General features: G+C 37.9%; 1 protein-coding gene across 2 annotated transcripts in view; it reads left to right on the top strand.

The window, feature by feature from the left end:
• Nucleotides 1–26,675, top strand: part of ATP10B (ATPase phospholipid transporting 10B (putative)) — a 389,291-nt gene that overhangs the window by 73,563 nt on the left and 289,053 nt on the right. The window contains exon 1 of one of the 2 annotated variants that reach the window (XM_019965354.2): nucleotides 136–2,495. The exons of the other annotated variant lie outside the window; for it this stretch is intronic. The gene's annotated coding sequence lies outside the window, so the exon portion shown is untranslated. Of the gene's footprint in view, nucleotides 1–135; nucleotides 2,496–26,675 lie in introns of those variants that run through there. 2 annotated transcript variants of the gene reach the window in all.

Genomic DNA, 26,675 nt, shown 5'->3' with positions numbered 1-26,675 from the left:
TCTGGTTAACCAGCTAAAAAGCCTCAAGTTATTTTCCATTCCAAGCACTTAACACATTACTCTGCTTGTTCAGTGAAGATTTTTCTAGACCTTTGACTTTCTCTTAACTACTTTTGTTAACGTATGAAGAATTTTATGTTTTTTTATAGGAATAATTAAGTCAAACTGTTAAGGATATTCAGGAATTAAATGAGTCTAATTATGTAGAGTACTTACTGCAGTGCTTGGCACAGAGTAACCACTCATTAATAGTTACAGTTACCACCAGGAAAATGTGCACAGCATGGGCCTTAAGCATATGAAGGTTGTGTGGTATGGGTGGGTGAGAGATGAAGAGGCAAAAGTTTCTGTCAACCACTGCTTCTTCCTTTGACAGATGGATACTTTACCACTGAGCCACCTAGGAAGCCCCAACTATTGCCTCTTAGTTGGTGATTTGTGGCTGTAAGAATATACAGGCTAAACCATGACTAACTCTAAAAATTATACATGAAGAGCATGAGGCAGCCAATGAGAAATCCAAATACAAAAATGGTTAATTCACTTAAGTGAATTAAGTTGATGGCAGGAAAAAGGAACTACATAAAACTGTCATGTGTGATCTTTTAGCATGATTTATTGAGAAATTCCAGCAGCCAGATGAAATATAGCCTCTCTAGCACAAAGTGAACATAGTCTCTGCTATCTATTACTTGTCATTAGGGTTCTAATTAGCTGGACATAGATATTTAATTGCAACTTCATGATGCAAATAACTTGGCACATGCCTGTTTTATCAATATTTACAGTTTCTAAGTAGCTTGGAAAATGAACTTATGCTTTGAGTACTCTGTAGCCATTAGTCCCCATGATTATCAAGAGATTAATATGCTAGATCTTCTCATCCCAGCTTTGTGTGCAACTCTGTTTATTGGGGAAGTGGTGAGGGGAAAAGCACTGACTTTAGAAGTGAGGAGATGTGGTTTGTGGCCCGTCTCTGTTTCCTGTGTGCCTTGAGCAGGTTTATTCTCTAAGCTTCAGTGTCCTCTGCCACAGCACCAGGAAGTAGTGCCAAACAACCTCCAGTTCTGATGCTAACACTCCGTGATGTACCAAATCTGTGAGTCCAGGTCATGCTCGTGCCAAGAAGCCACAGGGCTCTGAGAAAAGGGAGAGAAAGAAACTGGGACTTGCAAAGCATTCTTCTCTTTAGCAGATGGACAGCTGTGAAATGTCAAGTGCATACTGAAAAATTTCTAGACTGTCTCAATTGTTAGGCAGATTTTGTGCTCTCAAAAGTTGCTAGCTTGTACCTTACAGCTATTTAAAGTTTAGGTGTTTTGGATGTTTCAGTCCTTCTAAAACGTTTCTTGTGTCCATGTTTCTTATTAACAGTTTCTAATAGGATCCAACTGTACATGTAAGTTCACAATTAGCATAGCAACCAGCCAAGAGCATGTAGAAACATTTTCATGAAATTGGTATGTTGATTTCTTTTCACCTCCTTTTATCCCCAAGCTTCTTAGTATTTCATTATTGCTACCATCAAAAAAGGCTTGTTGCTTGCTTTACCTTCTTTATGGGCTCACCAATAACTGTCCATCAGTGTGGCACCTGGTTCATAGCATTTACCCCAATTAGCTCAGTAAACAGAAAACTCACTTTTAAAAAATGTTATGCATGAAAATCTCCTTTTAAGGGAGTGACTCAAATCTCTCAATAAGCTCATAAACAATTCTGATTTTCTGTATGTCTGAAGAATTCACATAATCCATAAGTACAATATTCTGGTCCCACTTTCCTTATTTTGTATAATCAAACAGTAATCAATAAGAACTACGACTACTGCAAAATGGGACTTCAGAAGCTTTGAGGGTAAATTCATCACCAGCATGAATATAATAGTCACTGCAGAGAGTCTTTTCTTCCTTAAGTGCCCTTGAAACACAGCGACTAAATTATATTTTAAACCCCCAAGGAGAGGTATAGGTTATAATTGTCTCACACTTAATTATGTGCGTTGCAAAAGGTAAATGGACAAAGTCATTTTTGTTCCATATAGAGAATAGAATCACTTATGAATTTTTATATTGCTGGCTCAGTGATTCACAGAAAGCAGAAATTTATGCAGAAGTCATATCTAACAGTGATGGTGCTGTGTGAATGTGCAGCCGAGTTGAGGACACTGCCTCCACTGTTCTGTTACTGGGCCCCCACTCACAGTCAGGCCATTCTTCTCTTTCTCACAGGGCTCTAGTGAGGTAGCTTATTTGTCTCCTTCTTTTATTGGTCAGAGTTGTTTCTTTCCAGGCCTCCTCCTCTTCTGAATTTCCAAGGGAGTGTTAGCTTAAGGCCTCACGTTGACACCATCAGATATAATCAGAGAAATGAAAAATGCAATAGGAAAGAGAAGTGATATTTTAGCCAAGCAGCACAAGAGAAATATGCCACTTTCAAGCCCAGTTTTCCATAGTTTCTAATGGAGCCCGCTCAGGAGAGACATCATCTTTGCTGGGGTGAGTAAAAGCAACTTGGCCCTTCCGTATAATAGGGGAATCGTTGCCTCCTCTGGTCACTAATTCTAACTTGTGAGTCATGCCCAGCTCATAACTGCTTTTCTTTTTACCACATTGGAAATTGCATTTGGTTTGCTGAGTGTGAGATCCACGTTTCTTTTGTAACAGAATGTTGTATTTTTCTGCAATTGATTTCATTAGGATAAGCTACTTCCTCATGCAATAAAGCTTGCAGTTTGAATGGACCTGAATATGTTTTACAATAATCTATCCCTCTCTCAGCCATTGCAGCCTGAGGAAACAGATGTAGTTTGTGTCTGTTTCTCAAAGCAGTGAGAAAATACAGCTTTGAGGAAGAGAGTGAGACCAGTATATGATTTCCCAGTTTCATCTCGATACGCCCTGAAGCTGCCACATTGCAGTGGTTTTCAACTATAGGTGGCAACACCTTGTTTTCCTTTGAGTTCAAAAGAGAAAATTGATGCTTAAAGAAAAACACATTTACTCCCTAAATTATTAACTACTACCTGCCCCCCTCAAAAATCCTCTTGCATACAAGTAGTTGAATGATGCATACCTTTAGTAAAAATCCTACTGTGGCATGCCTTCAGAGCTGGGGTAACACATCTCCAACCACAAGGTGCAAAGTAAAATTTTTGCAATCTCTCTGAGAAGCTAATTGTTTAGCCTGCAGGAGTTCATATACGTGGTGGAGCTCGTTTATCCTCTGAATTAGCTATACAGTTCTGGTCGAGGTAGCCAGAGGGGAGTTCAAAATTCTCAGGAGGAATTTAACCACCAATAACCAATCTGGAACCCTGCTCCTTTCTTCTCCACTAGTCCTTTCTTTATTTCCAGATCTTGCAAACATACAGTCGAGATCGCCAGGAGTGTTACTCCATTAACAGATGCCCTGATACATTAAGCCATTAATCAGGCAAATCACAGATGTTGTTTTCTTTTCAGATATTGCCATAATTACTCCTAATAACACCTACTGAATTTGTCGTTTCGTTGTCATTGATGACTTTAAAAATTAATCAGATAATTAAATTTCTTCTTCTTAAATTCTATTTATATGGATTTAAATTTTGTTTCTACCTTGGAGGGTTCAGATTCTCTCCTCCAAGTTGTGCTATATCCCAAAGAATGTAGCAGGGTAACCTCACATATGGACAGATTAATAGGCTCTTGAAAGACGGTAGGCTGAAACCCACTGCTGAGTTTGCAATCAAACCATATTCCCATTATGCTGAAAGAGGAGCATAATCATTTTGAAGCGTATGGTGCTAATAAATCCAGTTGAAGTAGTCTGCCATTCTGAAAGGGAGAATTAAGGGAACTTGGGCCAGCTGCCTGGTTTACAGATGGTGAACGTGGACTCAGAGAAATAAAGTCAGCGTTACTGAGACAAAACAACAATCAGAATTCAAGGCTCATGGGTCTCAATCCAGTTTTGATTGTTCTACCACAGTTGTCCTCCAAAATGGCCCTTAACATATCAGAAGGGAATAAAACCCTCCTCTTGACTTGAGTACACTAAGTCAGGTTGGATTTCTGAGACTGGTTCTACCCACTTATTCACTCTCCTAAGAAGAAAACTTCGACATTCTTCCATCCTTGAACCTAGGGAACTCTACTTCCATTGCTGATTAAATATTACTGATTTCTGTCTTCCAGTGACATTGTTTTAAAATTTTCTTTTAAAAGTTTCAAGCATGTGGAGCCCTTTCTCCTTATTTTTTAGTTCTCTATAAAATACAGTTTTATTAAAAGATTGATTAAGAGGGGATATACGTATATCTATAACTGATGTTTCTGTCATGTATGACAGAAACCAACACAATATTGTAAATATGCTTTAATTAAAAATAAATTAAGGAAAAAGAAATTGAATAGTAACAATAGCATGGGGTGATTTAGTATTTAAAAAAACAGAAATAAATAAATAGACATTTAAATTGAACTTAACATTAAATCACTGTGATACTTCTTAGCAATTGTATGACCTTAGATAACTTACTTAGCCTCTCAAACTCTCACTTTGAGTATGAATGAGTGAGTGATTGAGGGTGTGTGTGTGTAATTACCTAGTACAATGCAATGACTGATTCAAAAATGGCATTTTACAATTATTCATCATTACTATTAACTGCAACCAAAAGAGAGGGAATATTAGCTGTCATGGCATGTATTAATATTATGTAATGTCTTAATGTGTGGAAGAAAGAAGGAGAGTCTCATTTTTTGCTTTTGAGATTAATAATCACTGGTTGCTATTAATGCAAAGAGCCTTGCAGATAGTAAGTTGCCTGGAATTGACCTGAATTGTCGGGTCTGAGGGAAGTACTTCCATCCCTCAACTAATACTACCTCGGACTGCTCACATGTGGCATAGTATCAGTGTGAGCTCATTGGATTGAAGAAACCACACAGAACACAAGAATGCGTTGTTTCTTGGCTGCATCTGCCTATTTCAATAAAAATACCAGATGCCTCCAATTACTATCAAACTTCTGGTGAAATTTTCACGCACGTGCCATTGTGTATTCTCTACCTGCTCCCTGCCAAGTACAGCCCAGAGCAGTGGTTCTTAAGATGTTGTTCCTGTTTGGACTATTTCAGAAATACTCAGGAATGTGTTAAAAATGCAAATCCTCAGGTTCTACCCCAGACATGCTAAATCAAAAACTTGATAAGACTCAAATCTGTGTTTTTAACAAGCCTTCTGACTGGACAAGCTTGCTGACTGGAGTTAGAGTATCATGGTCTGCAGAACCTGCCCAGATGCTGTAGGTATATCAGTTTTTCTCAAAGTGAGAAGGTACCAGGATGGTACTCAAAATGATCTGAGATAGAGTGAAGATGACTTTAGGTGACACTGATGTGGAATCAAACAGCTGAATCACATAATGAAAGTTTTCTGTCTTGCTTGTCTTTCAATCCTTAAATCTCAGTTTGGTGTAGCTGGGCCTTTAATATCTCTGTAAATTGCTAATATTTACAACAAAGACTAGAATGCAAATCCAATCTAAGGAGCAGAAGAGTCTGCTGCTACTGCTAAGTCACTTCAGTCGTGTCCGACTCTGTGCGACCCCACAGACAGCAGCCCACCTGGCTCCCCCGTCCCTAGGATTCTCCAGGCAAGAACACTGGAGAGGATTGCCATTTCCTTCTCCAATGCATGAAAGTGAAAAGTGAAAGGGAAGTCGCTCAGTCTTATTTTTGTTGGTTTGTGTTTACTTTTATAAATATCTTCTGCTTACAGCACATGATATTTGTTTTGCATTTAAGTGTGATAAAAAGCTTCCTTTATAAATGTTTAGTTCTATTTAAGGAAAAGGTTAAGAAAACGGTAATCCATTTGGTATGTGGATATGGGAAAAAAAAACAAACAAACATGGATATGGGGGTGAGTGCATTCAGAGAAACACTGGGTGTACTGAAAGGAACCCAGAGATATCAAACCTTTAATTCCATTTATGGTCATTATTAGTTATACTACTTTCTTAATCTCAACTTTTTCATCTACCAAATGAAAATGATGATACCAACATCATAGAAATGGTATGAGAATTTATGTACAGAGAATGCTTGCTGCAGTCCTCAGAATATGATAGGTGCTTTCTACAGTTATTCCCCCAAGCTTTGTTTAGAAGCCAATTTGCTTCATAGCCTTCAGAATAGCATTTCTTTCTGGGCTTCAGAGTCCTCATTTATAAGACAACAAAATGAGTCTTGATGATCTCAAAGGCCCCTTTCAGCTCTTAGTTAACAGATAGATAATATGTACATTGTATATGTGCATATATGCATATATATATACATATATAATAACTTCTGTATTCCTTACCTTTATATAAGCATGGCACATTGCCCAGACATAAACCTTGAATGCTTGAGAATAATATTGAGAGTGGATGAGCCACATTGGTAAAATAAAAACTCAAGTCATGAGGAATCTGTAAGCTGATGTACATTTCAGAGCTCAGACGTAATTTCATTGTATTTTATTATCATCTGTCAAACTTAAAGCAATCCTGAGACTAGAAAATAGATTGTCACAGAGATTTCTAAGGAAAATGGTTTCCATGAGTTGGTGTAAATATATTCAGAGAGACTTGTTCCTACTTAATAAGCCGCGTTTTTCCTTCTGAATTGCTGATGCAGTTGCTTATAGCATGTGAAAGGCAGCTTGTCCTTTGCTGTCAGGTGAACTTGATAGAATAATAGAAATTTCTGAAAAATTCAATCAGATCTTGTTGCTTCTCAAGGGAATTTCTTGACTACTTATTCTATTTGAGAAGAAATGACAGTGTTTCTTAGGTCTTGTACAAAATCCTGACCAAGTTGAACAGCTTGGGTTCCAGGCAGCAAGTGCCACATGGAGTTTTCCCTCCTCAGCATCTGGAGGATGGTGCCGCTGGGGTTTGGGGGCCCTTTGGGAGGTGAAAGAAATACTTAAGGGGTTACTACAAGGTTGCACTATTAGGAAATCGGAGGTGGTAACCATTACCTTGTCTGTTGCTTACAGTATTCTTGTCCATCAGGAGACCTAAAAACAACAACAGCAGCAAAAATGGCGACATTAGTTTCTCTTAATAGAACATGAAAAAAGCTTGCACTGTTTTTCACATAACTGACTATTAAAGAGTCCCAGATGCTTGATCTGCTCAAATATTGACAATTCTGCTGAAACACCCCAATGAGGTTATTTGATTGAACTGTCACTTAATTGAAAATTGCTCTGTAAGACATATGTAAGGGCATGTGCTTGAACTCAGGTGGACAAAAGTTCAAATTGGTACCTTCTCTTAAAGCTCTGGTATCCTCATCTATAAACTGAGGATAAAATGTTCCTGTTTCACAAGATTGTTCTGAGATTATTTCCAACATCGTCTCCTTGATTAATCAGAACAAGTAATACACACTAAGCACTTACTTCCTGCCAGGTGCTCTTCCAAGGGCTAGGATTGTTTAAGCCTCAATAAATATTAATATCTGAGGTTATTATTATTAACTTCAGGTTAGGGATGTGGAGACAGGCCCCAGAGAGAACTTGCCAAACATCATGTACTCTGGCTGTAGATGCCTCTTCTTTAAGGCATGAAAACACATATGAGTTAAACCATGTGAAATTATGGACATGACAGTTTTTTAATATATAGATAGCCATTTCATGTGGTTGTGGCTATTAAGCATTGGATATGGATAAACAGTAGCTACAGTTGCTACTGCCAATAATAGTAGGAATAATATGTTGATTTTATTTTTAAATCTTTTTGTTAATATTGGGAATGTTGGTGGCATTGTAGTATAAAGACCATTAACTTGGCAATCAGGAACTGGGTAAAATCTACATCTTAGTTTCCATACTTGTAAAATAATGAGGTTGGTCTTTTCCAGCTTAAATAGTCAGTGGCAGAGCTTTAAAAACTATTCATGGAAAAGGACCAGTTTTTTGTTGTTCAATCCATCTTCAACCAATAACTAGTTTAACTATGAATGACTAGAACTTAATTTATGTCATATGCAAGGCAAATTTCCTAATCACATTGCAATATCTTAGTAGGGTTTCTCGACTGAAAAAAACAGGCGCAACCTAAAAGTTGCAAGTTATGTTTTATTCAGTGGAAACTTTTAGGACCTAAGTTGGGGAGAAAGCAACTCAAGTAACCCTGAGAGACCTGCCCCAAGGACGTAGGGATTGGGGGAGCCAAGTTATATAGAAATTTTGCAACAAAAGACAGTCAGTCTGAATGCCAAAAAATGATTGTAAATTAAAGAAAACCAGATACCTCAAGTTAAGGAATTTAGGGCTGCTCTCTGTATGGGAAGATACAAGAGTCTAGGCTCAGTGAAATCATTCCTGTGATATCATGTCAACTCTTGGGGCCAGTATCTGGCTATCACACCCTGCTTTCCTCAGGACTCAGTTTGGGGAATGGCTACAATCTGATGGCCACTGGATGGCAGATGTTCTTCTCCTTCCTGCGTTCCCTAAAGGCTTGCTGGTTCACTGTCCCCGGCAGCTGCAATTGCTGATAACTGTGACATCCTTTGTCTACTGATATGGCAGGAATTACTCCATTTTTCAGATTATATTGATATAACCCAGATTATATTATGTACTTGTTTCTGAACATACATTCTCAATTTCTGTACTTAATTTGCTGTAAACCAGTAATCAACAGTTCATGGACTAGCACTGGTCCATGGACTGTACTGAGTAGCATTAGAACTTTATAATAATATAAATTCTTTAAAAGAGAATGGGGGTGTGTCGACATGCAATGGTGGTGTTTAATCGCTAAGTCATGTCCAACTCTTTTTGTGACCCCATAGACTGTAGCCTGCCAGGCTCTCTGTCTATGGGATTCCAAGGCAAGAATACTAGAGTGAATCGCCACTTCCTTTTCCAGGGGATCTTCCTGACCCAGGGAGTGAACCTGCATCTCCTGCATTGGCAGACAGGTTCTCTACCACTGAGCCACCAGGAAAGCCCTGGGTGTATATACCCATCCCTTTAAAATGTATTCTTTGAAGATGATAAATGATTATTATAAAAACAGGAAATTTTAAAAAGGAGAGCCACAAATGTGTTGTGATGCATACAACATCATTCAGGGCATTTGAGTAAGACAGAGAAAAGACAGCAAGTAAAGAAAAAGACCCGAGTTTACATGTTTATTTTGAACAATTGTCCTTCGTTTCACAATGCTTAACCACCTTCCATGTTGTCATGCTTGAAGCACTAGGAAATTAAAGATAAATGAGACATGGCCCCATCCTCCAGGAGCTCACAGTTTAGCCAGAGATGTAATCAGTAATTGCATAATTATAGACTAGTATGTAAAGCTCTAAAGGAAAACAAAGGATTTGACTTGTGAATCAGAAGAGGTTTCACCCTTAAGGGGTAATTTCTTTTATTTTGCTGCTTAGATTGTTTCTTTCTGTATTAAGGGCTTCTGTATTAAAATACCATTTTATTCATGTATAATTTATACATACACAGAGTGGATTAATCTTGTGTATACAGGTTAATGAATTATAACAAAATGAACACTTCCACACAGTCACTTAAGAAGCCACCATTAGGTCAAGAAATAGAATGTTTTTAGGAGCTTTCCAGAGATTCTGATGTGCCCCTTCCCAATTATGGCCTCTCCCCTCTTCACCAATATAAACATAATCCTAATTTCTAATATCAGGGATTATATTTGCCTGTCTTTGAAATCTTATACAAATGGAATCACACACATATGCCTTTGTCTTTGGCTTTTGTGTTTAGTGTGATGTCTATACCCATGGGTTCCCCAAACTATGTACCAAAGCATTGCAGAGTACTGCAGGGCATTTTTACATTTTACAGAAAAATGACAATACTCAACACCTAGGGGACAGTGAACAAAGTTATAGTTCATGACAGTTTTAACAATAAGTTGTGGTACATTTCTTTGCATGATTTCATACATTTGCAGACATTCAAAAGTTTATCCAAGCTGTAACTAAAAGCAAATATGTGTAAAAATCACTGTGGAACAAAAAATGAGGGTGGCAGTTTCCAATCTGAATTCAAGATTTGAGAAGCTGTGCAATATCTAGCAGGTATACACATCCCTTTAGTAAGATACTATGGTTATTTAAGGATGAAATGAAAGTACTAATTTTCTTTCTTTCAATTTATGTGTATTTTTTAACATGGCCGCTCATTTATTAGGAAATGTTATTGTTCAGTCACTAAGTCGTGTCCCGCTCTTTTGCAACCCATTGGACTGTAGCACACCAGGTTCCTGTGTCCAAGGGATTTCTTCGGCAAGAATACTGGAGTGAGTTGCCATCTCCTTCTCCAGGGAATCTTCCTGACCCAGGGATTGAACCCAGATCTCCTGCATCGCAGGCAGATCCCTGCTGAGCCACCAGGGAAGAAGGTGAGGAACGTTGCTCAGATTGTGAAGAATCCGCCAGCAATGTGGGAGACCTGGGTTCGATCCCTGGATCAGGAAGATGTCATGGAGGAGGGCATGGCAACCCACTCCAGTATTCTTGCCTGAAAAATTCCATGGACAGAGAAACCTGGAGGGCTACAATCCATAGGGTCACAAAGAGTTGGGCATGAATGAGCGACTTTCACTTTTATTAGTACATAAATAGTAAGTTTTGGGGACCTAACTACTTAATAATCAAAACTGTTATATTTTTCTTTTGGTGTAGTGACAGTTTAAACTTTTTGCTGAGATAATAAATAACCTGAAGAGGTTTGTAAAAGTCTGGTCTATGAAATTCATTTATATTGTGTGCAGCAGTCATTTATTTTTCATCTGTTTGGTTTTCTACTGTGAGTACATAATTTATTTATGTATTCTATCAATGGAAATTTGTACTGTTTCCAATTTGGAGCTATTGTCAACAATGCTCCTATGCACTGTTTTGAACATAGCTTTCAGTACGCATATGTGTGTTTCTGGTAGGTATATATTTCAGACTAGAATTACTGAGTCATAGGGTATGGGTATTTCAACTTTAGTAGATACTGCTAAAAAGTATCCTAAAGTGGTCATTCCAGTTTACACTTCCACCAGGATTGTATGAGAGTGTAAATTGTTCCATATCCTACTAACGTTTAATATTTTTAGTAATTTTAACGCAAGCCAATTCTAGTAGGCACAAATCCAGACTGTGCTGTCTGATGGTTAGTTCAATTTGGGAGTCTGATCTAAGGAAAAAAATAATTTGTAAATACAAATTAATAATGAATAATTATTGACTAGAAGAAAATAAATCCCAGCAGATTTTAAGATTTAAAATTCAAGAAATAACCCCAAATACCATTAAATCAAGAAAAATTGAGAAAAATCATTTGAATTCACTGCCTATCACCTCCCCTACAATTTTTCATTTCTGTGCTTTTAGCTGCTTTTTCCAGAATTACCCCTTCATAGGGTAATAATTTTGCATTTTCATTTTCTTTAAAGAAAATAAAGGAAATATTTTCTTATACTTTAATAAAAACTTTTAATACAGGTAGTTTAGAAAAGTGTATTTAAGTTCAAAACTTTGTCAAATTTGAGGACTTTCTCAGGTTTTTCTTCAAAAATGAACTGCGGTTTTTTAGGATGTCACGGGTTGTACGGTAGGTAGTCTTAAATAGTCTTTAAATTGGTGAAACTTACTAGTTTCTTTGTCATCAGTTTCCTGGTTGTGGTGACTTATTATGTAGTAGATCGTCCCATTTGTTTTGAATTGCTGTTGAAATCCAGCATAGCAGGCATAGTGTATACCTGGAAGTCATTCATACTCTAAAACAGCTAGCAATTAATCATTCAGTTTCAGTTTCAGTTCAGTTGCTCAGTCATGTCCAACTCTGTGTGACCCCATCATTGCTAGCTATTAGTTATATTATATAATTATAATTCTATAAAAATATATCACTAAATCCAAACTACAGGTACCCTCAACTTGTCCAAATCTCACATACACCTATATCTGCTTCTGTTGAAGTGATCATATGACTTTCCTGCTGCCCCCCAGCCCCCCAACTACATGTTGAAACAGTCCAGTTACTTTTCTAACTTAAAACCACCTTTGCATTCCTGTGCAACCTGATTATGATGTATTTTCCTTTTTATAAATCTCTAGGTTTTGTTGGGAATATTTGGTTTAGGATTATTATTCTGTGATCATAAAAGATCAGTCAGTAGTATTTACCTTTTTCCAACTTTCTTGAGGTATGATTAACAAATAAAAATATAAGATACTTAAAATGTACATTGTGGTGATTTGATATATTCAAAAATAAATACATTGTGAAAGAATTCCTCCTGTCTAGTTGGTTAACATCTCCATCACTTTACTTATTTTATTTAGATGATGTCTACTGAAAAAATAGATGTAACCTTTGGAAGGAATGATGCTAAAGCTGAAACTCCAGTACTTTGGCCACCTCATGCAAAGAGTTGACTCATTGGAAAAGACTCTGATTGCTGGGAGGGATTGGGGACAGGAGGGAAAGGGGACGACAGAGGATGAGATGGCTGGATGGCATCACTGACAATGGACGTGAGTCTGAGTGAACTCCGGGAGTTGGTGATGGACAGGGAGGCCTGGTGTGCTGCGATTCATGGGGTTGCAAAGAGTTGGACACAACTGAGCGACTGATCTGAACTGAACTGAACCTGAAAGTTGAGTGTTATGTTTTGTTTGTCAGAAATTTTCAGGACTTAAGCCGAGGAGGGAGCATCTCAAGTTAACCCTGAGAGAGCTACTCAGAGGAGGTGAGGCAGGGAGCCAGGATATACAGAAGGTTTTCAACAAAGGGCAGGTAATTTGAATGTCAAAAAATGATTGTAAATTAAAGAAAACCAGGTATCTCAAGTTAAGGAATTTTAGCGCTTTTCTATGTATGGGAAGATGCGAGAGACTCTGCTCACTGAAATCATTTCCTTTGATACATACCTCAGCTATCAAGGCCAGTATCCTATTTTCTCATCCTGTAGTCTGACTGTAGTCTGATAGCTGCTAGATGGCGTGCGTTCTTCTCCTTCCTGAGTGCCTTCAGGCTCACTGGCTCACAGTGGAGGGCTGCGATCGCTGATGACGGTGACATTCTTATCTTCTGATATGGCAGGAAATGTTCCATTTCTCAATGAGAGCATTCACGTTCTACTCTCTTAGCAAACTGCAACTATACAGTGCAGTGTTATCAACTATAATCACCTTTTATATATTAGATCCTCAGAACTTACTCATCTAATAGCTGAAAGTTTGTACTATTTCACCAACCCTTCCTATTTCTCTCACTCCCTAGGCTCTAGCAGCCATTTTTAAATTGTCCGAGTTTGAGGGGCTTTTTTCAAGACTTTTCATATGAATGATGACATGCAGTATTTGTGTTTCTCTGTATGGCTTAAGTCATTTAGCATAATGGCCTCAAGGTCCATCCATGTTGTCACAAACTGCAGGATGTCCTTCTTTCTCGTGCTGAACAATATCCTATTGAATACATATGCAATACGTTTTCTTTATCCATTTGTCTCTTAATGGACACATAGTTAGTTTCCATATCTTAGCTTTTGTGAATAATACTGCAGTAACTATGGGAATACAGATACGTCTTAGAGGTTCTGTTTTCATTTCCTTTGGATAAGACCCAGAAGTGGGAATTCTGGAATACATACAAATTCTATTTTAGAAACTGCCATTCTCTTTTTTTATAGTGGTTGTACCAATTTGTATTCCCTCCAACAGTGCACAAGGGTTCCCTTTTCTCCACATCCTCCTCAAGACTTATCTCTTGTCTTCTTCATTACAGCTGTTCTAACAGATGTGAGGCAGTACCTCACTGTGACTTTGATTTGCATTTCCTTGATAATTAGTGATGTTAAGAACATTTTCATATACCTGTTGGCCATTTGTGTGTGTGTCTTTTTTGATAAATGTCTATTCAGTTCCTTTGTCCATTTTTAAATACAGTTGTTTTTCTTTTTGCTATTCAGTTGTGTATGAGTTTCTTTACCCATTTTGAATATTAACTGCCTAATCAGAGAAATAATTTGCATATATTTCCTCCCATTCAGTAGAATGCCTTTTGTTTTGCTGATGGTTTCCTCTGCAGGTTGTTTTTCATTTGGTGTTGTCGTCTTTGTTTTTGTTTTTGTTACCTTTGCTTTCGGTATCTAATTGAAAAAACATTGCCAAGACTATTAACAGGGAGATTTTTTTTCCTATGTTTTCTTCCAGGAGCTTTACAGTTGCAGGCTTTATGTTCAAGTCTTTAATCTATTTTGAGTTTATTTTTGTGTTTGGTGGAAGATAGGGGTCTAGTTTCATTCTTTTGGCATGTGGCTGTCCAGTTTTCCCAACACCATTTATTGACAAGATTATCCTTTCCCCATTTTATATTCTTGACTTCTTTGTCATAAATTAGTTGATCGTATATACATGGATATATTTCTGAGTTCTCTCTTCTGTTGCACTGATTTGTGTGTCTATTTTTATGCCAAAATCATAGTTTTGATTACTATAGCTTTGTAATATAATATGAAACAGTAAGTATGATGCCCCAGCTCTGTCTTCTTTCTCAAAGTTGCTTTGGCTGTTCACATCTTCACAATTCCATACACACTTTAGAATTCTTTTAAATGTCTGTGAAAAATACCACTGGAATTTTGATAGGAATTGCATCCAATCAATAGATCACTTTGATTAATATGGACATTTCAATAATTTTTTTCCAATCCATAAACATGAAATATCTTTATTTTTATTGTATAGCTGATGTAAAATACTGTGTTTTAGCTGTACACATAGTGATTCACAGTTTTTTAAAGATTATATTCCAGTTATAGTTATTATAAAAATTGACTATATTCCCCATGCTGTGCAATATATCCTTGTTAAGCTCAGCTGCTCAGTCATGTCTGACTCTTTGCAACCCTATGGACTGCAGCACACCAGGTTTTCCTGTCCATCACCAACTACCAGAGCTTATTTAAACTCATGTCCATCAAGTCGGTGATGCCATCCAACCATCTCATCCTCTGTCGTCCCTTTCTCTTCCTGCCTTCAATCTTTCCCATCATCAGGGTCTTTTCAAATGGGTCAGTTCTTTGCATCAGGTGGCCAAAGTATTGGCATTTCAGCTTCAGCATCAGTCCTTCCAGTTACTATTCAGGACTGATTTCCTTTAGGATTGACTCACTGGATCTTCTTGCTGTCCAAGGGACTCTCAAGAGTCTTCTCCAACACCGCAGTCCAAAAGCATCAATTCTTCTGCACTCAGCTTTCTTTATAATCTAACTCTCACATCCATACATGGCTACTGGAAAAACCATAGCTTTGACTAGATGGACCTTTGTTGTCAAAGTAATGTCTCTGCTTTTGAATATGCTGTCTAGGTTGGTCATAGCTTTTCGTCCAAGGAGCAAGCGTCTTTTCATTTCATGGCTGCAGTCACTACCCACAGTGATTTTGGAGCCCCCCAAAATAAAGTCTAACACTATTTTCATTGTTTCCCCATCTATTTGCCATGATGTGATGGGATCAGATGCCATGATCTTAGTTTGCTGAATGGTGAGTTTTAAACCAACTTTTCCACTCTCCTCTTTCTCTTTCATCAAGAGGCTCTTTAGTCCTTCTTCACTTTCTGCCATAAGGATGGTGTCATCTGTGTATCTGAGGTTGTCCTTTTCATTATAGGGGACTGGAATGCAAAAGTAGGAAATCAAGAAATACCTGGAGTAACAGGCAAATTAGGCCTTGAAATACAAAATGAAGCAGGGCAGAGGCTAACAGAGTTTTGCCAAGAGAATGCACTGGTCATAGCAAACACCCTTTTGCAACTGTTTTGTGGTTACCATGAGGTTTATATATAGAAATATGTGTGTGTGATTCTTTTGAATTGCTTATCTCTTCATTTCAAGTACATTTTAACAATCCTGTATTTGTACTCTCCTCCCCTCACAATTACTCTTTGGACATCATGTTTTATATTTACTTGTTTTGTGTATCTCTTTAATATCCTTATTGTGGATATAGATGATTTTATTACATCTTTTAACCTTCTTAATGGCTTTGTGCATGCATAATGGTTTCCTTTATCCTTTAAACATACCTTTACTGTATGTTTTCCTTTATCTATGAGATTTTCCTTTGTAATTTTTGTGTTTCTAATTGTAGGCTTTTCTTTTTCACTTAGAGAAATTTCTTTAACATTGTTGTAAAGCTGGTTTGGTGGTGCTACTACCCTTAAATTTTGCTAGTCTGTAAAACTTGATCTCCCCATCAAATCTGAACAAGAGCCTTGCTGTGTAAAGTATTCTTGGTTGTGGGTTTTGCCCTTTAATCACTTTAAATGTATCCTTCCACTCCCTTCTGGATTGCAGCATTTCTGCTGAAAAGTCAGCTGATAGCCTTATGGGAGTTCCCTTGTATGTAACATCTTGTATTTTCCTTACTTCTTTTAATATTATCTTTTTATCTTTAAGTGTTGCCATTTTAATTACAATGTGAATTGGCATGTTCCTCTTTGGCTTAATCCTGTATGAGACTGTCTTCGCTTCTTGAACTTGGATGTCCTTTCCTAGTTTATGAAAATTTTCATTTATTATGTCTTAGAAAATTATGTTCTCAGTCCCTTTCTGTATTCTTCTTCTTGGATCCCTATAAATATGCAAATATTAATGCGATTGAAGTTGACCCAGACAACTTTAAGACCAATTGTCTTAAACTGGTCTCACTTCATCTCATTCTTTCTTTTTCTTGCTCAGCGTCAGTGACTTTTGGTATTGTCTTCTGGTTTGCTGATCTACCTCTTTGTATCATTTAGTCTACTGTTGATTACTTCTAGTGTATTTTTCATTTTTAGCTATTGTATTCTTCATCTCCATTTGGTTTTTCTTTTTATTTTCTAACTCCTTGTTTAAAAATCTTAACATCTCTGTGCATTCATCCCAGGGGATTCTAGGCCTGGTGCCTGCCCACTGGCAGGTAGAGAGTCCCAGGGTCTCTAGCTGGAGGGCCTTGGGGATTCCACGTCTAGGGTCTGTGCACTGGTATACGGGGGTGGGTCTTGATCCTTCTGGCAGGCAGCACCATGTCCAGGGGCAGCTCTGGGTCAAGGGTTCTTAAGCAGCCTTTTTGGTAATGGGTGGGTCTGTGTCCTTGCCTAGTTAGTTGGTTGGCCTGAAATGTCCCAGCATTAGTGCCTACAGACTACTAGGCCTGGTTGGAGCTGGACCTTGGGGATAATAAGCTAGAGGAAAGATTCCAAATGGTGCTTGCCAGCTGAAATGTCCATGTGATAGAAGGAGCTCCCACAAGAGCTGCTGCCAGTGTCTATGTCCCCAGGGCGAACTGGCTCCTACCTCTTCAGGATACTGTCCATGGTCAGCAGGTATGTATGACCCAGGCTCCTATCAACCTACTGTTTCTGCCCTGGGTCCCAGAGCACTTTGTGTATACCCTCTGAAAGTGAAGTCTGTCTCTCCCCCAACTACATGGAACTTCTGAAAGTAAGCCCACTGGCCTTCAGATTCAAATGGTGTGAGTGCTCATCTTTCCAGTAAAGGACCCTCCTGCTGGGGAGCCAGATGTGGGGCTGAGAACCCTCATTCCTATTCTCTTCTTTGTAAATCATCCACTGGGGGTATGGGTTTTGACTATACCACAACTCCATTCCTCCTGTATATCTCTATGTAGGAGAGGTTCCTACATAGGAACCTACATAGAAACCTTCATATGTAGGTTCCTTCTCTATATCTTTATCTGTAGAATATCTTTTCTGTTAGGTTCTCATCTTTTTCATCCATAGTTCTGTAAGTAGTTGCAGTTTTTGTGTTCCTGTGAGAGAAGGTGAGCTTAGGTTCTTTCTACTCTACCAGCTTGGGAACACAGTATGTTTGTCTTTTGATTGGAGATTTCAGTCTACTTACACTTAAAGGAATTATTGATAGATATGGACTTACTGGACTTCCCTCGTGGCTCAGATGCTAAGGAATCTACCTGCAATGCAGGAGACCCAGTTTTAATTCCTCGGTCAGGAAGATCCTGTGGAGAAGGGAATGATTACCACTCCAGTATTCTTGCCTGGAGAATTCAATGGACAGAGGATCCTGTTGGGCTATAGTCCATGGGGTTGCAAAAAGTGAAACACTAACTAACGAAAAAAAGATGGAGTTACTATTGCCATTTTCTTCGTTTTCTGACATCTTTGTAATTCCCTTTTCCCCATCTTCTTTTCTTACTCATTTTTTTTGCTTTGATAATTTTCTCAAATGTTATGCATAGATTTCTTTGTGTTTATATTTTGTGTATCTACTACAGATTTTTGCTTTGCAACTATTGTGATGCTTACATGCAATGTATTATATTTCTAACAGTCTTTGTATTCTTCAGCTCTGTGATTTCTGCTTTGTACTTTCTTATTTATTCTGTTTCTTTGCTGATATTCTCACTTTGTTCTTGCTTCTTGACCTCAGTGAGCATCTTTATGACTGTTATCTTGAACTCTTTATCAGGTAAATCACACATTTCCATTTCATTCATTAAGATCTGTTTTTGGAGTTTTATCTTGTTCCTTTATTTTGGAACATATTTCTCTATATTCTTCTGTTTTTTGGTCTCTTTTGTTTTCTGCACATTAGATAAAATAGCTACTACCTCTCCTAGTCTTGATAGAGCTGTCTTATTTAGGAAATAAATTGTTAATCAGCAAAACCCAAGCTTTTGGTTATTATTCAAACCTTTGTCATCGTCCAAGCCTCATTTCTTGTTCTTAGTGGCTCCCAGTAGTTTGCCAAGACCTGTGCCTATTGCAATAGGGAGGGTCACAATGTCGACTGAAGAAAGAAAAAAAAAAAGCCCAACCCAAAAGTTGAGAATTAAGTTTTGTTTGAGGCATTATTGAGGTCTAAGCCTGGGAGACAGCCTCTCAGATAGCTTTGAGAAGGTGCTTTGAGGAGGTAAGGGAGGAGCCAGAATATATGTAAATTATTTTGCTGGGAAAACTTCTAGTCAAGTGTAGAAAGATTCCTGCTAATAACAACGAAGAGATATCTCAAGTTGGTTATTTTAATGCTTTTCTATGTATGGGAACATGCAAGAATCTGGGGTCATTTAAAAATTTTCCTTAGATAGACATCTTAACCATCTAGGGCTGATGATGCTAATAAGTCGCTTCAGTCGTGTCTGACTCTGTGCGACCCCATAGACGGCAGCCCACCAGGCTCCCCCGTCCCTGGGATTCTCCAGGCAAGAACACTGGAATGGGTTGCCATTGCCTTCTCTGATCTAGGGCTAGTATCCTATTTTTAACCATCCTGAAGTCCCCCCCTAAGGAGTACTGTTAGGTACAGCTGCAGTGGCAGATGGCTTGAGGGGCAACATTTGTCATTTACTGAAGTAACAAGTCACATTCTTTGTCCCCAACAGGCCACAGCTAGATGCAGGCTGATCCTCGGGCAGCAGGTGGGAGAGTCTGTAGTTAGGGCCCTGCTAGGGAGAAACTGGGAGATGGTCTTCTTCGCCTGCTTTTTTTATGGCACGTGCTGGGTCTGGATGTGTATCTGTGCAGTCTACTCCTGAGCCTGTCAATGACTCCTTCTTTGTTTAGTACAATCCTATAGGACTTCTGAATGCAAGCACCTTTGGCTCTCTAAGCCATGTCCCTTGGGGACCCGTCCTTTGGGTGCCTTCACAAAAGCCGGGGTGCCAGACATGTGTGCCAATACCTCCAGGGTATTGGCTTAAAGGAGCAAGCTTAAAGGTGTCAAACTGGAGCAAGCTTAAAGGTGTCCACGTTCTTCCCTGTTGCCCAGAATGGGTCAAAGTCAGGCCCCAGATATGTGCTAAATAAAAACTAAGCCCTTAGGCAGCAGCTTTTAAAGTATGCAAATAGGCCTCTTTCAGGGAAAGACTGGGAAATAAATGTTTCTGTTTGTTCCCTCTCTGCTGAGCCCTGGAAGGGCTGAGCCAGTAACTGCTGTTTGTTTACTACCGTCCAGATGGACTCAAATACAAGCCCCAGGGGCTGTTGTAGCCAGGCAATCCTGGGGTTCTGTCCCGGGGGCATCAGGTACAACAGCAGGACATGTGTGTAAGCTTCCACGGAGATGCTCGCAGTTTGCAGTGGACTCAGGGGAGAAGCTGAAGGTGGTGTTTGCTGGTTTCCCTGGTCCAGGAGGGGAGAGATTGCAGTCAGCCCCTAGAAACCTGACTTTCAGGCAGCAGCTTTGAAGTATGCAAATAGATCTCTTTCACAGAGAATTTCTGTGGGAGATGGGAGTTTTGTGGGGCTTCCCTGGTGGCTCAGACAGTAAAGAGTCCACCTGTAATGCAGGAGACCTGGGTTCAATCCCTGGTTGGGCAGATGCCCTGGAGAAGGAAATGGCTACTCATTCCAGTATTCTTGCATGGAGAATCCCATGGACAGAGGAGCCTGGCAGCCTACAGTCCATGGATTTGTGAAGTCAGAAACGAGTGAGCGACTAACACTTCCACCTTCACTTTCTGTGTTGAGCAGTTTCTTTGTTTGCTTTGGTCTTGTGGGTACAAGTCCCATTGGCTTTGAGAAGTAGATGTTTTGGGGTGCCTCCCTCGGTTGGGAGTCTTACAAGCTGGGACACTAAATGTGGGGTCCAAACCCGTCACTTCTCAGGGAGAAACTGGGACTATGACTGGGGTCAGGATTATGGCAAAAGTGTGTCTCAGTCTTTCCTGCCCATTTTGATATGGGTCACACGGGTATTTCCTTTTATGTTTAATATATAGGAGTCACTCAGCTAGTTTCTGGATTTCTTCTAGAGGAAATTGCTTCATTATAAGCTTGTGGATTTGGTGTGTCTGTGGAAGGAGGTGCATTCACAAGGTTCCCATGTTGCCATCTTGGATCAGAACTCCAAGATAGTCTTCTGTTTGTGTCTTTCTGGCCCTGGTATCAAGGCTCTGAAACCTCATAAAATAAATTGAAAAGTGTTTGCTATTTTCTAATTTTTGAAACAGTTTTTATAAAATCAGTGTTATTTATTCCTTAAATTAAGAAAAAAAAACCACCAGAAAAAAACACGGTCCCTAAATTTTCTTATGGGAATGTTTTAAATGATGAGTTCAATTTTTTTTAATAGTGATAGGATTATTCAGATTTCCTGTTTCTTCATATGTCAGTTGGTAAGTTTATTATTTTCAGAATGTTCATATCACCTTAATTTTATTGGTATAAAATTGCTCATAATATCTTCCAATGATTTTTTGTCATTGAAATCTTGAATGATGTTCTTTAATTTCCTTTGGGGCTTCCCAGGCGGTGCTAGTGGTAAAGAACCTGCCTGTCAATGCAGGAGACATAAGAGAGGTGGGTTTGATCCCTGGGTCAGGAAGATCCTCTGTAGGAGGGCATGGCAACCCACTCCAGTAATCTTGTCTGGAGAATCCCCATAGACAGAGGAGCCTGGCGGGCCACAGTCCATGGGGTTGCAAAGAGTCAGACACGACTGAAGCAATTTAGCATGCAAAAATTTCCTTTACCTTATTGGTTTTTTGTGTTTTCTCTCTTTTTTTTCTTTTGATTAGCCTTTCCAGCGGTATATAAGGTTTGTTAGTTTTTCCTAAGCCACCTTTTGAAATTTTAAAATTCTATATACTATACAGTTCAAAATTGTATTAACTGTCTTCAATTTACAGTCTTTGGGTTTCGTTTGCTCTTTTCACTACTTCCTTGAGAAAGCTACTTTGATAAGATTTTTAGCATTTCCTCTTTTCTAGTATTTGCACTCAAGGCCATAATTTCCCTCTAAGCACAGCTTTAGCTGTATCCCACAAATTTTGAGACGCTATATTCTTTACTCAGTTCAAAATATTTTCTAAACTTTCATAATAATTTCTTCTTCTTGGCCCATGGGTTATTTAGTAGTGTATTTCTTAGCTTTCAGATTTGGGGAAATCTTTCCTAGATATCTTCTTTTATTTAGTTCTAATTTTATTCACTGTGGTCTGAGACTATACTCTCTATGATTTAAATCCTTTGAAATATGTTCAGACTTGCTTTATGGCCTGCAAGGGGTCTATTTTGGTAAAATGTTCCACATGCAGTTGAAATCCTGTGCAAGACTGAAAGTATATGATCAAATACTCTTGTTCATAAATTAATTGGATTTGTTCTTTCTCCCCTTCCATTTAGCATGGTTGTATTATTTATTGGAAATGCAATTGGGTTCATTTGCTTTCAATTTGCTTTCGCTTACAAATTTTCTTCCTTCACATCCTTATCAATTTACTATTTTAATATGAAGAACATTAATATAATTCTAAAAATCAAGCCTATGCAAACAAGGATACTCAGAAAAGTACCATTTCCTCCTGTATTCCTACCTGTCTCCCTCTAGGTAACCAACACTATCATTTTGTAACTTATTCTTCCTCTGTTTTTTTAAATGATAAGTAATTGTACATTGCTACTTTATTACCTCTTCTTTCTTTTATGCAAGGTAGCATGTAGCTCTTTCACAGTTTGCCTTTTTCATTTAATAGTATCTCCCAGAGATGACTCCACATCAGTTTATAGAGATCTTTCTCTTTTTTTGTTTACAGATGGAAGTATTCCACTGAACATATGGTCCATATATTCGATCAGTTTCCGGTGCTTAGACATTTAGGTAGTTTCCTAAAAATAATACTGTAATTACTTGCTTTGTGCGTATGTATTTTTGTGTTAGTTGCTCAGTTGCGTCCGACTCTGCAACCCCATAGACTATAGCCCACCAGGCTGCTCTGTCCATGGGATTCTCCAGGCAAGAATATTGGAGTGGGTAGCCATTCCCCACCCAGGGATCAAACCCGGGCCTCCTGCCTTGAAGGCAGATTCTTTATAGTCCAAGCCACCACGGAAGCCTTTTTTTTTCAACTATTGTGGGCTCTATCTTCAGGATAAATTCTTGGAAGTGGGATTGCTATATTGAAGGTTAGATGAATAAGTAATTTAATAGCTGGTGCCAAATTCCTCTCAGTAAGGGTTTTACATTCATATCCTTTTGCATTTCTTCCAACAATGTATGAGAGGGTCTGTTTTCCACAGCCAAGGAACAAAGCGTACCAAGCTTCTGAGTTTTTGCCAGTCTAATAAGAGAGATACAGTATTTCAGTGAGTATTAACTTGGATTTATCTTAATATGAATGAAGTTGAATATATTTTCATATGTTCAAAGCTCATATTTATATTTTTTTTGTAAATTGCCCCTTCAGGTCTTTTATCCATTTTCTATTGAGTTATTAGTATTTGCTTTTCCTCAAGTGTTAAAGGTTTTTGTTTATTAACAACACTGGCGCTTTTCTGTGATACCCACTGCAAACACTTTCTCTTAGTGTGAGTTTGTACTTTAACTTTGCTTATGGTGTTTTGTTTTGTTGCCATATATTTCAATTTATCAATTGTTTGTTTATAACCTGGACTTTTTAGTTACAATTTGAAACATTTTCCTAAATCTAGATTATAGAGTAATTCACCCATACTTTCTTCTTATTACTGATAAACTTTTATTTCCTTCATTTACTTTTCTCAATTTAGAGTTTTTTCTTGTATATGACATGAGGATTGAGTCGTTTTGTTTTTTTTTTAATTTAAAAAATTTTCATTCAGTTATTCCAAGATTATTTATTTAAAAGATCACTGTTTCCCCAATAAGTGTAGATACCACCTTTATAATACACTAGGTTTCTGTTTCATTACATTCTGTCTCCTCATGAGCCCAGTACTGCACTGTTCTAATTATAGAGGCTTTGTAGTATTAACAGCCAGAGGACTAGACCCCACCCCCATCTATAGCTCTTTCTATTCACTCTTTATCTACATATCCGTGTATATTTATTTTTCTTTTATATCTTTATTGAGGCATAATTGACAAATAAAATTATAAGATTTTTAAAGTATACAATGTGATAATTTGACATCATGTGAACTTTAGTTTCAATATGTCTGGCTTAATAATAAATTGTGTCAATATTTCTGTTCGGTTACATTAAATTTACAAATTAATATAGTGGAAATGAGATCGCAATTATGTTGAGGCATCCTAAGCAACAGGATTATTTTCCCACTTGTTCATATCTACTTTTATGTCCTTCAGGAGCATTTATACTTTTCTTCATATAAAGTTTTATTTCTCATTATATTGGCTCCTAAATGGTTTATCTTTTTTATTGCTATTATTATAGATAAGATTTTCTTATTCATTCTGTCTTCCAACTGACTATTATTTATGTATATGAATGCTAAGGAGTTTTGTTATATTTCTCATTGAGAAATATGGCTTTTCACATTATAAAATGTCATTGGCCTCATTTTACGTTTTGGGCTTAAATTCTACTTTGGTATGAAATTTTCAATTTCTGACTTCTTATTGTTTTCATTTGCCTGTGGTAAATCTGTGCATATATTTTTAGCCTTGAATCACTGCAGTTTAGCTGCATCTCTTACATTCAACATTGAATTTAGATTTTCAGTACTGGATAAACTTGAGAGTCATATTATTTTAGTAGATGAGTTAAGCTCTTTCATGTTTATTGATATGACTTATGTTTGGAAAAGGAAATGGCAACCCACTCCAGTATTGTTGCCTGGAGAATCCCATAGACAGAGGAGCACAGTCCATGGGGTTGCAAGAGTCAGACATGACTTAGTAACTAGAGAGAGAGAGTGATGTTTGGTGCCAACTGTGATTTATGTTGCAATTTCTGTGAGCATCATATTTTCTTTCTTCATTCACAGTGTGGTCTTTGCTTTTATTTTTTATTTTTTTGCCTTTGGCTATTTATGAAGTTTTATGTTTCTCTTGTACTGTTTAGCCTGGTATTTATATCTTTGATTCCTTTTTTTTCTTATTTAACCCTTTATTATCTCAAAATGTTTAATGATTCCCCAGTCTCAGAATAGAATCCAGTATCCTTGCTATGACCCACAAAGCCTTCCATAACCTTCTTTTAAACTATTTATCTGAGGTTTTTTCCTATGACACTCCACTCACTCACTGAACTCCAATATCATGAGTTTCTTGATCTGTTTCAAACATGTTCTCATCTCAAGGCCTTTGCAGTTGGGTTACTTCTTTCTGAATGCCCTCCCTTGAAATTTTTATACTATTTACTCTCTCACTTCATTCAAGTCTAGAATCATATTTTTATCTCATCATCAAAAGAATTCCTGACCCTATATTTAAAAATCACTACTGTATTGATCTCTAGACCCTTGTCCAACATGATTTCTCTTCAAAGCACATGCCATAACTTGCCATTGTTAATAAAAGTCACAGATAGATACTAACGGCTAAAGAAAATATTTGAATATTGCCTTCAACTAAAGAACATATTTCTCATTGGCATCTTGGCATTATTAAAATGCTGCCCAGCTAAAGTTCTAAAACTCAAAAACCTGGGTCAAGTATATTGAGGGTCTCAAATAGACAACAATACTAGAAACACACTTGGCAATGGCTTGATGCTGCCTAACCACCAGATGAGAGGCCTGTCGAAGTTTTTCTCTAGGCTGTTTCCATATCACAAATTGGAAGTTTCACCCACATCTTGTTTTGATTGAAACTGTGAGCCTGTTTTCTTTCATTCCCTCAACCATTCCAACAGGAATCTAGAATAAGAGTAATTCTGAACCCTAAAACTAACAGTGTGAAACCTTCCAGAATGGAAGCCTAGCACCAGCTGCCCCATGCAATTTTCCAACTTCATGCTACATAAAGCAGAGAAGAGAGGCATGAGGAGTTGATGAGGTATAGCATAGTAACCCAAGGCTTCAAAATGTGTGCCAGATGAGAAGGCAATTGGAGTGGGCTTCTAAGTACCAGCATAATCTTATAATTCTAGCAAAAGTTGGTGAGTGAAAGATAGCCCAGTCCCAAATGGTTTGTCTGCGGTCTGTGGCTACAGTGTAGAATCCTGTCATGGCAGAATCTGGTTCTGATAACTTTGCTCAAACTTCCGTAGGTAATGAATACCTTTCTAAACAGTAGTGGTTATTGTATACCGGTGAGCTAATAATAAGTACAGGAATATCTCCAGGGCAAGGATAGGCTGGAGAATGGGTCATGGGGAAATAATTTTTAAAATGGTTCTCCAGGACTAAGAGATTAAACCAGATGGCACTGTATTTGAAAAATGCAGGAGAACAAATTATAGCTATTTACACTTCTGCTCTGAAGGCAAAGCTTGTGTTTTCTGTAGAAGGGCTTCTTGCTAAGGACTATTAACTTGAGGGAAGATTTACCACCAAATGATAGTTTAATGGCCAGCATCAAAACTGTGTTACTTTGCTGTGATTTCATGGAAAAAGTAAATGTATCTCGGTAAAGAAAATTTAGTCATATTTTAGAAACTCTGTTAGGCCTTTCTCATGATATAAAACAGTGATGACATTTTAGGAAGAGAAACACTAACATGGCTTTCCCTTTTAGAAACTATTCAATTCAACAAATGTTTAATAAGCACTTGCTAGGTTCATGACACTCTACTAGGTACCAAGGGGATATAAAGAGAAATAAATATACCCCTTTATCTCAAAGCATTTGTAATTTTGCAAAGAATACTCCAACAGCTAAATTTTCTGCAGTATACAGTAAGAGATAGTAACCATATATAAATGACCTGCCTCACCCACATTTAGAGTAGCTGACTTTTTATCTCTGC

Source organism: Bos indicus, chromosome 7, assembly GCF_029378745.1.
Source record: "Bos indicus isolate NIAB-ARS_2022 breed Sahiwal x Tharparkar chromosome 7, NIAB-ARS_B.indTharparkar_mat_pri_1.0, whole genome shotgun sequence".
Lineage (NCBI taxonomy): Eukaryota > Metazoa > Chordata > Mammalia > Artiodactyla > Bovidae > Bos > Bos indicus.
This window is presented reverse-complemented; position numbering and strand designations above follow the sequence as displayed.